Genomic DNA, 12,270 nt, shown 5'->3' on the forward strand with positions numbered 1-12,270 from the left:
GATTTATCACTGAGAAGGCAGTATAGTCTAAGAGGTGCCGTTGACCTAATTTTGTACTGAGGGGACCAGAATCTTAATGGTAATATTCACTAAGCATGCATCCAGGGCTGATGTTAGCCACTGTGCATGTTATGATGGTACTGACTGTTAAAATATTTAAATATTTCCATTCTGATTGGTAAATATCAGCTGCAATAAACAGTAACATGAATTAATGATATAAATTCCAGCACATCTGGTTGATTTTAGAAATCCAATACACACTGCAATCTCAAGACATTTTTCCTGGGTCGGTCACTTTGCAAAGAGGTGAAGGCGTGCTCCAAAATTCTATCATTTATTTCACTTTATTTTATTTTAAAATTTATTTTATTTATATTTGTCTGTGTTGGTTCTTCGTCGCCACTCGCGGGCTTTCTGTAGTTGCAGCAAGCGGGGGCTACTCTTTGTTTTTGTGTGTGGGCTTCTCATTGCAGTGGCTTCTCATTGCGGAGCACGGGCTCTAGGCACGTGGGCTTCAGTAGTTGTGGAACGTGGGCTTCGGTAGTTGTGGCACATGGGCTCAGTAATTATGGCTCATGGGTTCCAGAGAGTAGGCTCAGTAATTGTGGTGCACAGGCTTAGTTGCTCCACGGCACTTGGGATCTTCCCAGACCAGGGTTCAAACCCGTGTCCCCTGTATTGGCTGGCGGATTCTTAACCACTGTGCCACCAGGGAAGCCCCTATCATTTACTTTAAATATCAGGGAGTTGCATCATGGTAAAAATGTTTTGGTGTGGATGTTTTGTATTTTTTATGAGATGGTCAGTCGGGTGCAGCCACAAGAGGAGACAGAGAAGAGGCTCAGGAAAAACAAAGTTTATTGTACTGTAGATCCTAGAGACAGAAGGCTTTGCATGTCATGCAGGGCCACATAGGAAAGCACCAGGGTAGTCAGGAGGCAGAAAATAGGAGTGAGGGGAAGGTTTAGACCAGAACCTTTTGGGTTTCTGTGGGAAAGGCAGGGCAGAGCAGAGTAAATAGTTTAGGACTGGCTAGCTTGAGTATTTCTTCAAAGTGATTTGGGCTACAGGGCTGGTCCCTAGTTGCCTGCCACCTAGCCCTGGGAGGATTAAGGCAGAGGGATATTGCCTCCTGGGGTGCCAGAGCCACAAAAAAGAGGTACTGTGGATTGGGTAGTTTACATATCAACATGCACCTGGCTGGGGCCTTTTCAATTTTTAAGAATTGGCTCGCCCTGGGAGACACAGTCTTTTCACCAGCCAGAAAGGTTTTTTAAGATGTCACAACACCATAATATACAAAAAAACAAAAAATATTTACAATACAGTGAAAGAGAAGTCTACTGAGCCAAACTAAGGAGAACCTGTTTCATGAATCTCCACAAGAAATGGCTGCCCATAATCTTCCCAAGAGGAGAAGCAGGGGCTGTGCTCATGGAATGAGTGGGGAGTCTACTGGGGCTACAGTCAAAGGCCAATGCTGCAGTAGGGTCTCCAGTGGAATTTTTTAAAAGCACTGCATTTTTGACAACTTATTTTCTATTGGGTAGTGGCTGTCCTTTTGAGTTATGAAAGGTCAACAGGGGGGTTATCCAAAAAACCTTCCAAAGCACATTTACTAGTTGGAAGAATAAACACTCCAGGGAGTGACAGTGAATCTCTAGATGTCACACTCTCCTAAATTTGTCTCAGATCACCCCTGTTACAGAACTCAGGTTCGACTGCTTGCCTCTAGAAAGCTAATACTTGCAAAGGAAACCTTACTTTAATCAGAAGTTCAGTAATCTGGGGAGAAAGCAGACTCTTGTCCTCAAAACCAACTCCAAAGATCCTGCTCAGCCATGACAGTTTTTAAAAAGAAAAGAGGAAAAGAAACTTAGTGAATCATCAAGGCAGGAGGTCAAGGTCTACATCATTTTCCATTGTGTGCAGGTTGGCTGACTCCTCAGGATCTTTCTTCAGATGTTATCTCATCCACGTGGTCTGCCTGCAGGAGTGCTAAGGGAGCTGCTGGGAGCAGAGAGATGGTCATTCTTTAACTACTTAATTCTTCATTCCTACTTCTTTTAATCTAGGAAAAGAATCAACAGGTTAGGCAAGGCATTGTGTGCATTTAGTAGAGCTTAAGTCAGGAGTTAGGTTAAAAGGTTAAATGTTACCTAGTGATCTCATTTTTATAATTAAAGTTTAAGGGGAACAGAAACCGGCCAACAGGAAAGGGACAAAAGAGCTTCTTACATTCCCATCTCACTTCCTCTCCATGCCTGCCAGTTCCCTTATTCCTGGGAATATTCCAAGCCTGCATGTCTTCAGGCAAAATAGGCCCTCCACCATGACCATTGGTAGCTGCCGTTTTCACTTTTCCTCTTTCTCTTCTTTTCACCTTATATTTATGTCTCAGTTAATAACTTGGCATCCATCAGTCACCACCTCACCGCTGGAACTAGATTCTCCTGATTCACCCACAGGGTCTACAGCTGTCTCATGCTCCTGGGGAGAAAAAATGGAAAAAAACCCAGGCTCCAAAACCCAGTATCAAACTGTTCCCTCCCCCTTCTTGCTTGTCCACTCCCTCTTCTCTCTTTCTCCCTCTGGCTCATGTTATTTGAGCATTGTTTATTTGACTAACCTACAGAGAGAGAAAGGAGAATAAAAAATGAAGGGGAGACTTGAAGAGCACTGTGAGGAGTGAAAGCTAACCTGGGGAGGAGCTTCCATGTGTCTGAAAGGATTTGCAGCCACTGCATGATTATATAGCTAAATGGGAAAATCACTGCACCAGATTGAAGCATGACTCTGTCATCATTTAACTAGGAACTATATAAACAAAAGATCGTGTCACAAATTACTAACTCGAGGACTACTTCTGGTATGTTTGCTTTGTCTGACAGTTGCCTCTAACCTCTGTGCTCTTGGTCTTATATATATACCTTTGACAATAATTAGAGGAACATTTTCAACTCCACTGATGGAAGCAATCAGTTTCTAATTAGGAATCAGTTTGAGAATCTATTTGGTGAGCTGCTGTGCTCTTGTCACTTGTTGAAGGCATATTTGTCCCCTACCCATTAGCTATTTCTAGCCCTTTCCTCCCTAATTGTCAAAGCCTTAAAACTCTGAGGGTGAAGAATCTTAATATACTTAATTTTCTATTTTTCCTGGAAGCTACTACAGGCTCAAAAGGAAGTGTACTGGAGGGTGCCTGGAAACATTTTTCTCTCTGATAAAAGCATATCTGCTAAGATAAAAGCTTCAACACTCTCTCCCACCCCAATCTTCAACCTTGCTTCCTATTTTTGATACAGTGTAGCCTGAGAACTGAGGCTTGCAAATGCTATAGCTTCTTTAACCAGGAAGGCAGACCAATGATGAACTATATAGATGACAGATAGAAAGACAAAAGAGGCCTGGATCTTGAGCTGCTAAAACCAACCAGAAACAAGTTACCTACAGACTTCTTGTTACCTGAAACTATAAATTTCTTTTGTCTTCAATGCCCCCCCCTTTTTTTCCCCTGATGTGTTGTCACTTGTAGTTGAAGGTATTCAAATTTACACTTGAAAGTATCTCATAAGGACCTAGGGCATGGTGAAATATCCTATCTCCATGCATTCTGTCCTTAGCTTCTCTTAATAGACCATAAATAAGAGATAACAGTTACCCCCAGAGTGAGCTGTGGAACTTGAAAGGATCATGGAAATCAGGAATGGCAGGGATTGTTCCCTCTCTTCTGCCTCATCAGCACTCTTTTCTACCATGTTGCTCCTGGGAGGTCACTGAGCTTATGTTCAAGCTTTCTCAAGACAGAAAACTCATTACCTCATGAAGCAGCTCAGTTCTCCCCTTCACTTTTACTCAATTTCCCTACCAGACCACAGAGTAGTACATTATAAGAGAGAAAGAGGAATTTGGATTCTTTCATTAATGCACATTTGAAAAATGCACTGGTCTACAATGAAACCAGTTGAGACTTGGGTGAAGATAATGTATTGAATAATTTTATATTTTTCTTGTATTTTATAAATCATTAACACACTTTTTTAAAGATGTATTTATTTTATTTTTAATTAATTAATTAATTTTTGGCTGCGTTGGGTCTTTGTTGCTGTGTACGGGCTTTCTCTAGTTGCAGTGAGCGGGGGCTACTCTTCATTGCAGTGTGCGGGCTTTTCATTGTGGTGGCTTCTCTTATTGCAGAGCATAGGCTCTAGCCACACGGGATTCAGTAGTTGTGGCACATGGGCTCAGTAGTTGTAGCTCATGGGCTCTAGAGCGCAAGCTCAATAGTTAAGTGCATGGGCTTAGTTGCTCCGTGGCATGTGGGATCTTCCCCAGACCAGGGATCGAACCCAAGTCCCCTGCCTTGGCAGGCAGATTCTTAACCACTGTGCTGCCAGGGAAGTTCCATTAACACGTTTTTAATTGATTTGAAAGTAAAGAAAGTGAACCAAGATTAACATTAGATAGTAAATATAACAACTAATACAGTTAATGTTATTAGTAAAGCAGCCATGCTGCACTCAAATTGTTAATTAATAGGATGTTAACAATAGAAGACAAAAAGAAAACAAAAATAATTCATAAAAGGTAAACAAAATCACTATGAAGGAATTGAAGATAGACTGCTATAAAAATATCAAGGAAGAAAACTGTGGGGGAAAAACTACATATTTAAAAATGTATATAACTAACGTAATATTAAATATAAATATTTGTCTAAATATCAGTTCAGAACTTGGCTTGGCCCAGAAATTTATGGTCTTAGAGGATTCATGCATTTATTTTTCAAATGTTTTCCAATTAATTCTGACTCAAAATAATCAGAAGTTCAAAATAAAATTTGCTGAATTTCCTTTGTTATGGATTTTATTTTGATGTTTGCTCAAAAGGCCATTAAAATGTGTTCAGTGATCAATGGGCTGATTTGGAATTTCTTGTGTGCCTGTAAAGTCACACTGAGATATTGCATCATTCTAAGATTCCAAAAAATTTTAACAAAACTTAATAGAACTATTCCAGTATAATTCCATCAAGTATGAGATAGCAAAATTGCAGTATATCTTTAGGCCATAGACATGAACCATACTGTATGAAAATAGAAAACAAGCTCAAGAATTGTATAGTATAGTCATTGATCTTACAAAAGCATCTGTCTGCCAGAGCAAAGCTGAACCCTGCACACCAAACAGCCTTATACTTATTTAGTACTCTCTCAATCTTCTAAGACACATGCACCTATCTTTTAAGTCTGGAATAAGATTGTATCATTCTAGACGATAACATTATCTCCAAAATACATATTGTAAATTACTTGTTTTGGCAAAGGAATAGACAACTTGTATTGCATTTTTCTTTGATTCTTTGCGTTTTATACAGAAACAACCCGTTGAATGGGGGAAAAATGCAAGCAACATATTCAAGGTCAAGTATCGTTAATAAAAATTTATTTTAGGGGCTTCCCTGGTGGCGCAGTGGTTGCGCGTCCACCTGCCGATGCAGGGGAACCGGGCTCGCGCCCCGGTCTGGGAGGATCCCACATGCCGCGGAGCGGCTGGGCCCGTGAGCCATGGCCGCCGAGCCTGCGCGTCCGGAGCCTGTGCTCCGCAACGGGAGAGGCCACAACAGAGGGAGGCCCACATACCACAAAAAAAAAAAAAAAAAATTTATTTTCTCAAAGAGGTTGTACATGTAAACAAAGCCTTGGAATCCCACTAGTGTCCAGTAAGTACCACAAAATATATTAAGCCATCTGTTTTGCTTTATCTTTTTAGGACTAAAATTTCAAAGCTAAAATCTGCCTCTAGTGTCCTCCAATTGCAAGGCAACTGTTACCATGCTAAGGTTTAATGTGTCTACAAACAATGTTTCATGACCTCACGGTTCACTTACATAGAGGCGTACTGATTTGTCACAAATTGTGTTGTTAGCTTAGAATTTCCAAAAGTAACATCTGTAAAGTTTCATTTTATCATATGTTTTTTGTTTTTTGTGTTTTTTTGCGCTACGCGGGTCTCTCACTGTTGTGGCCTCTCCCGTTGCGGAGCACAGGCTCTGCACGTGCAGGCTCAGCGGCCATGGCTCACGGGGTTAGCCGCTCCGCGGCATGTGGGATCTTCCCAGACCGGGGCACGAACCTGTGTCCCCTGCATCGGCAGGCAGACTCTCAACCACTGCGCCGCCAGGGAAGCCCTATCATATGTTTTATGAGAATTTTCATTTTCAGAATTTTGCTTGCCATTATTCCAAACAAAATTAATAAACCTTGGAAAACATAAAGTGGAAAGCTAGGTGCCATGTGGTAGGTATTTTTTGCTCATTTTGTTGACCATACCATGAAAACAAAAAGGTTAAATTTGTGGCTAAGTACTGCCCAAACCAACTTTGAAAAATGTCACCTCCAGGAGCATCACTTTTCTCTGGTTGATATCCCTTTACATTCTAATCTGAAAATCAAATGAGCATTTCTAGGCTAGGGTGTGCCAGTGGGTTTATTTTTAATTGGAAAAAGAACTCCTCTTTCTTAAAAGTCAGGTAATGATTTCAATGTGTTTCTAAGCAAGACCTGATAAAATATTAGACAATCATGCTCAAAAGCTATTAGTGGTTTTCTAATCTAATACACAGGGAGGTAATTTTGAAAGTAATTGGAGTTTTCTTTATTTGTAGCTGTAGAACTTGTGGGAAATTTACCAAGTATACCATTTTTTTGAAGTTTTCATCAGGCAAAGTGCTGAGTTTCAAGTTCTTTACATGTGAAAAGGAAAAATATTCCCACGTATTAACTGATAAGTATAACACATGAAAGATTCTGTAGAAATAAATACACAGTATTCATAAGATAAAATCTAGACCTGCAGAGAGGAGAGATATGCCTTTTTACTCTGTTTCATTTTTCAACTACTAATAATAGTCTGTTATTCTAGGGCAGGATCTTATAATCATTTTTATATTTCTGGAGCGAAACTCAAAGAGTAGAATGCAATATGTTCTCAGGTAAAGAGATTTTAATTGAATTAATCAATGGAAGCATCAATTTGGAATGAAACTTAAATCTACACTTTTTCAACATTAACCGAAAGTCTTCGGTAACCATGTGATTTTCTTGTCCATAGTACATAGCAAATGCTTGCATAGGAAATTGCTAAACATGGAGAAATGGGTACCTTTTATTTAGAGAAAGAGCTGTCTGACTTAAACCAAAAAGCACAATCAAACAATGTTGTATGACAGAATGAGGCACTGTTTCTATCCTCTGAAACCTTAGTACCAAATGCTGAATTTCCTTGGGTATGTAGAGGCCAGAGTATGTTGGGTTCATGTTTTTAGTTGATAACTTTTGACATTTGTGTTAAGTTTTAGGATGAAGGAAGAGAATCAGACAAAATGCCAAAACCCCAACTATCGCAACCTTAGAAATAGGTCTCTGATCCCCCCAAAATAAGCCCTTTCAAGAATATAAATCCAACTGTGCTCTCAAACTGTAGATTTTGCATGGTAGAACCTCAATTAGGGGAGAATGACTAGGATTTATTTCGATTAGCATACAAAAACTCCATTTAAGGAACATTTAAATGGTGACAAAAGAATTGCTTCCCCACTGCATCTTTAAAAGGGCACGGGCACAATATTTCTTGTCCTGCTGATAATCATTTTTTTTCTTCCTGCTGTTCATCCATTCCCTGCTTTTGAAAACTAAATATCTTCTTTTTCTTTTAAGAAAAGAGATGGGAAATATTCAAATAAATCCTAATCACTTGACCTAGGGGCAAATTATAATGACCACCATTTTAAATATCATAAACATAACCTAAAAAATAAGAACTTGATCCATTTTCAATATAAAGTGATGTATTTTTCAACTCTTGCAAGATGCATTAAAATATGTTCTCCTTAAGAGATTTCAAATTCATTACCAGGCAGTTATGTTTTCACTTTAGTTTTAAAGGCAGAGCTGACAGTGCTCTGAATAAAAATGAAAAGTAAATTCCACAGTCAGAAAAATCTAGTAGGTGTGAGCCCTTGTTCCATGGGACTTGAGATTATACATTAGGCAAACAAGTAGTCTGCTGATTCAGACTCAGTGAGTGTCAGTGTGGTTAAAATAAGAAAAAAAAAGCTAAAAATATATTGGGGTCTGGCTACCAAGAGTCTTATTAGCCAGATATAAAAATCAATATAAAGCTTTTGAATTCTCAATTTTGAGATTTTTAAAGAACCTATAAAGGGAATATTATTTGTCTTCCTGTTCACTTATTAAAATAAAGTAGAGGCTGGAGCTGTCCTCCTCTTCTGGCTAAGAACAGTATAAGAATCACTTCAGATAAGGCAAATGCTGCTTCAGATCCTTAATCTCTGAACAATTCTTCATTCATTACTATGTCACCCACTCAGTTAATGGTAAGATTATGTCTGAATTTCAGAACTAGAAAGGGTCTTGGAGATCATTTAATTAAATGCTTAATTTTATATTTGAGTAAAGTGAATCAACATTGTAAGTAAGCTATTTGGTTGTATTGCAGTCACAAGTAGAATTCAAATCTTGTGATTCTCCATCAGCAGTTTTTTGTGTTTTTTTCCTGCCCATCCATCATACTTAATAATAATGTTTTGTAAACCAAAATCAGCAGCCTTCAAACATTTTTGATATAAGGTTAGAAATATATTTCACATCAATACCATACATACACACACACACAAAGAATGGACAAAAGTTTCTTGAAACAATACTTACTACATATGATACATCAAGGAATTCTTGGTTCCTTTCTGTCATATGCTATTCTATTTCTTTTTTAATGGTGATCAAGACCCAATAAAATAATCATTTCACTATTCACTAATGATCATGAGAGACATTTTGAAACAGCAGCCGTAATCTAACTTTTCTGTTTTCTTGTCTTCAAAGAGACAAAAGAACTTTACTTATAACTTGAGGAATTTATGTCAAGAGTCTAACAGGCACCAGAGTAGCGCACATGCCCTCCAGGTGGAGGGAGACCCTCAGCAAAAGTGACTGTGCTGGACTTCCCTGGTGGCGCAGTGGTTGAGAGTCCGCCTGACAATTCAGGGGACACGGGTTCGTGCCCCGGTCTGGGAAGATCCCACATGCCACGGAGCGCCTGGACCTGTGAGCCATGGCCGCTGAGCCTGCACGTCCGGAGCCTGTGCTCCGCAACGGGAGAGGCCACAACAGTGAGAGACCCGCGTACCGCAAATAAAAAACAAAAAAAACAAAAAGTAACTGTGCTGATTTTACTCATTATGCTTCCTCTCTCATATCAATATTCCCCCAGTACTGTTTGTTCAAGTAGCACTGTGGCCCTTCCAGTCAGGAAGAGGATGATCTGTAGAAGACGGTTTATTTCCCTATAACTGCTTCCACTTTCTCAATTCCCTTTTCCTGGGCAGAAACATTTGCATTCCAACCACGAACGACAGAGATGTTGGAAAATCAGAAGTTTTCACTGTAATATCTTTTCCTCTCACAAGTAAATTGGGTTTCCCACATTCTGCTGGATAGTTCTGTTTCAAAAATCCTTGAATAGGAACCCATGTGTTTCTTTTATTTTGTTGCCCCATTCAATGGGTCACGGGTAAGCCGTTCTTCCATCTAATTCCTCTCTCTAAAGCGATGATGGGGAGCCCCATAGAATATGTACAAGTCCTTCAACTCTGTCTTGGTAGTCACTTGCCAGCTCCTTACCCACCCTGCTCCCTGCATCTCCTCCTGCATATTCCCATTCTCTCTCTGTCTCTCACACACTCATATTCTGTCTGCCTCACATGCAAACATACACATCCCCACAGAGGTACATGCCTGTATCTGTGCAAGCTGACTTGGCTCTTCAGGTAACACAGGTATGTTCACCACCGCCATCACCACATCCCCATTTGCCATACCTCTGAGCACACACATAAAGGCCCCCATGACCACTATGAGCCAGTCCAGAGATCAAGTGACCTTTACATACCTAATTCTTTCTATTGCCTACTTCCGTGATTCTGTTCACTTGCTTTCAACCAAAGCATAAGCAAAAGCCTAATGTGAGAGTGAGGGAGAGGGGGAGTCCTTCTGGTCTAAGAGGATACTGAATTCATAGATTGGCTTTGCCTCTTATCGGCCTACGCCCCTCCATCCTTCATCTTCCAGCACTACCAGGCTGCCTCAGATCCTTGGAACAGTTTAAAAACCTGAGGTCTCTCCCCAGTGCTCTCAGAGGCTACTAGAAAAAAATATACAATATTCTGATGATCTGAAATGGGGATAGAAAGGAGAAAATAAAAGGAAGAGAAGTAAAGAGAAATGAATTTCTCACTAGGTGTTGGATAACATCTGGAAAATCTAAGAACAAAGCTAATGCTGAAGCCTTTATCACAAATATCATTGGCTGTTTTGTTTGTTTTTATCCTCATATCAGATTGCTTTGGGTAGTAGTCACTCAAGTGGTGAAAGGGTCTTCAGAAACATAGTACTTTATGACAAATATCACTCATGGTTAAGCCATCTCTACAACCCTGAAGCAGTCATGAGCCCTAAAAAGAACAAGACAAATTAAATTAAAAGGGATAAACACACATTGGACCATGCTGCCCCTTGGCAAACAAGGCATCCTATCCTCCTTAGCCGAAATTATTTTTCAAGTAGTAAGGGAATAGACTGCTGTGAGGCTCTCTCTCTGCTCTGCACAGCAGTTATAGAGATCGCAGGTGATGATGCTATTCCAGCCTCTGAATGGTCAGAGAATTTCTGCTTCTTCACATTTGACCTCATGAATCGACATCAGATGTAACTGCAGAATAAAAGCCAGTGGTCTCAAAGCTTTCCTACTGCTCCAACCATCCAGATGATCAACCGGGGAATCTTGATTTTAGACACTCTAGACTTAAAGTAGCACAGCACCCATAGCTTCCTCTCCACAGTCGAAAGAAACTATCTAACCCAGTTGTACAGTATTTAGCAAAGACTTACCATTGCTGTGAAAACTACATAAGCAAAGGTGTGGGCAGAAAGGTTTCTTGATAACATTCTTATCTATCTTATATGCTTTTAGTTAAGTATGTATGAAAATGTTTGTGACAATTTACAATGTCAAGCCATTACCAGGATGGATTCTTCTCATTGAAGGTGGGTGAAAGGTTAAACAGTGAGAAATTTGGCAAGTCTTCTTGGCCAATCTCCTTCAACGATCTGTTTCAGAAGCCCTTCAGTTATCTGTGTTCTGCTTTCAGCCTCACCATTTGTTTGAGGGTGATGAGGCACAATTCTGACAGGTTAGATAAGGTGGCTGTCTGCACGTTCCTCAGCTCAACTGAGGCAAAAAAACAGAACCAATAATGTCTGTCAATCTGAGGTGCTGTAAATAAGTGACACAGAGGCATCTGTGCCCAGGCAGCAGAGATTTAATTTAGTCCTAGGAGCTCTTGGAGGAATGTTGAACAGTCTCCCAGATTCATAAATTGTTTTCTCTAGAATGATCCAGCCAAAGAATTTGAGCTTTTAACTATGGCTTCCTTAGTCCCCTTACCCAGGAAAGAAAGTGCCTTTGATTTGTTATAACAGCAAATTGGTTATGTGCTAAACACCTTTAAAGACTTTTAAATATCAAAATAACTTCCACAAAACCAGCTATACTTCAAAGCCAAAGCTTTTATGCAAACACTTCAGAATGTGTGCATTTAGTGTGGCAAACATAATGCAATCACTGCACTTGAGAACAGCAATGTCATTTCCATTTCCCCCTTTAAAATGTGTGCTTTATACATGGACAGTTCACATGAATATTTGTGAAAGGCTTGGTTCCTGAGCAATGACTTACTGAAAAGTAGACAATTGGTGTCTCGTTGCTTGTGGCATTTGTGGCTAAATCTAAACTCCTGAGCTGAGCAATTGTTGCCATTCTGTGTAGTGTGATAACAACGCAGATACAGAAGATAGCAACTACTTAGAACTGTCCCCATGCTGGTCTCCAGTGACGCAAATTCATTTCCTATAGGTATTGTATTAATCTGGGGTGGGGGTGGCAAGGGGTGTGGCAGCTTGAAGCAGGACTTCCTTCCTTGTCTTCTTGTCTTCTTTGAAGAAATAATTCAGTAAAGAGACAGAAATTTGTGAAGGAGAAAAAGCACTTATTAGAAGCAAAATATGTGTGGAAGAATACACAGGCAAACTCGCAGAGTGAGTTGCACCCAGGGGGTGGCTTAGATTGCTTATATGGGGGCAGTCTTCTGGGTTGTCTCTGGCCAGTCATCTTGCTTGTGCCCCTAATT

Source organism: Physeter macrocephalus, chromosome 13 (genome assembly GCF_002837175.3).
Source record: "Physeter macrocephalus isolate SW-GA chromosome 13, ASM283717v5, whole genome shotgun sequence".
In the NCBI taxonomy this organism is placed as follows: Eukaryota; Metazoa; Chordata; class Mammalia; order Artiodactyla; family Physeteridae; genus Physeter; species Physeter macrocephalus.